Source organism: Chrysochloris asiatica, unplaced genomic scaffold (genome assembly GCF_000296735.1).
Source record: "Chrysochloris asiatica unplaced genomic scaffold, ChrAsi1.0 scaffold00353, whole genome shotgun sequence".
Taxonomy (NCBI): Eukaryota; Metazoa; Chordata; class Mammalia; order Afrosoricida; family Chrysochloridae; genus Chrysochloris; species Chrysochloris asiatica.
In genome coordinates this window covers 1,241,003-1,243,028 of record NW_006408871.1, presented here as the reverse complement: position 1 = coordinate 1,243,028, position 2,026 = coordinate 1,241,003, and positions in this window count along the sequence as shown.

Genomic DNA, 2,026 nt, shown 5'->3' with positions numbered 1-2,026 from the left:
GTTAGAAGAAGCACAGAGTGTTTCTTAGAAACAAAGATGATGAGACTTCCTCTCTCATACTTTGGGCACATTACCAGGAAGAACAAGTCCCTGGAGAAGGACATTATCTTTGATAGAGTAGATGGTCAGTGCAAAAGATGAAGACTCCCAATGAGATGATTGACACAGTGGCAGCACTAATGGGCTCAGGCATAACAACTGTGAGAATTACACAGGACCAGGCAATGGTTCCTTCTGTTGTGCCTAGGATCACTATAAGCTGGCTGCTAACAACAGTAGTCTTCTAAGATGTTAATTTTAATTAGTTGTAGTTTTTATCATTTCTTGTGCTTGAGTACAGGGTATTTTATAAATATAGAAAAAAACAATATGGTCATTTTATTGCTTGTTTTATGAAATTATGAACAAGTATCAGCCTCATTGTGAATAATAAAGTATTTGAGGACGGAGACAATTGTTTAAACAACCATTAGTATTTTGTGGGTAGTTTCATTGGATCATTTTCTCTTATAAATTGTTGTTAGGTTCAGACTAATAGTGACCTTATGCACAACAGAAAGAAACACTGCCTGGTCCTGCACCATCTTTATAAAATTTGGTAAGCTTGAGCCCATTGCTACTGCCACTGTGCTAATCTTTCTCATTGGGGTCTTCCTCTTTTTCGCAGACTCTCCACTTACCAAGCATGATGTCTTCCAGAAACTGGTCCCTCTTGATAATATATCTGAAGGATGGGAGACACAGTCTTGCCACTGTGGCATCTAAGGAGTATTCTGACTGTACTTCTTCCAAAACAGATTGGTTTGTTCTTCTGGCAATCCACAGTACTGTGTGTGTGTGTGTGTGTGTGTGTGTGTGTGTATACATAAAAACACACAGGAATATCTAATAATTTAAACAACAAAAGGGCACATTTTGCAAGCCAGCCTCATGCCCACCAGTCCACAGCCTTTCTTTCTCCATGAGACTAGAGTTCTCTGCTGCTCTCTCTCTCTCCACACCATCACCTCTGCCTCCATCTCTGGTGTTGCTGTTTCTCTGGTTAGGATCCCATGTTCCACTCATGCTCTTCTCCCTTAATGGTTCTCTGGGTTCTCTGTTCCTAGAGTAGGTAAGATTACCCACTCCCCCCTTTTTGTTACATGTCTTCTAACTTTACAGTTGTGACAATCAATCACAATTAGTCATGATAACAATTACTCACTATTGAATCAAAATGATCCTATCCCCATATCCTTTGATCAGACCCTTCTAGACAAGATGAAAACTATTCAGTGGGGATTTTACCTTCTCTTGTACACTCTGAAACTTAAGTACCTCTTGAAAACTTGTAAACCAGCCACTTTGAGCCTTTATAGTCCCAAATTTTAGATAGCCAATGTCTAAGTTGCCCATCCCTATCAACCCTGTGTGCTGAAGTGGGTAAACTTGATCCTTGATGTGAACACACCTTCTCTCTTGGTTAGTATTTTGAGCAACTACATCCATAAGTAGAGATAAAATTCATCAATTTGTAGCAATTTATACTTGTGTCCTGTATCAAACTTCTTTATCTTTCTCTAGTTGATTTCTGATCATCAAGCCATCCAAGCTAGGTCAAAAGGGTACTATCTGCAAGTCTGAGTGTTCTTGTGCACCTCCCGCCCACTTCGTATCAGTTGGATGCTTCACTCTTAAGTTCTAGCCCCAAGTGGCTAGGTCAATGTCCATGGATTCAGGAGTTTCCGAGTCTCCTCAAACTTTGAACCAGCCAGTCCTTCCTCTTTACTCTCTCATCTCAAGGTCGACAGGAGTCTATAGAACATGGCTGAACTCAGTCTATGTCTTCTTGACTGTCTTTCCTCCACTTGTACTCACAGGTAGACCAACACTGTTATCAATGAGTTTACAAGTCATATGTTCCCTTTGAGTTTTAGTCCTGTAAGCTGGTTTGTCCTGAAGGGCCTTAATGGCTTGCCTTGATGACTCCCAAGCAAACAGTTTGCTTGTTCTTGTAATACCCAAACAGTCTGCTTTTTTTTTTTTT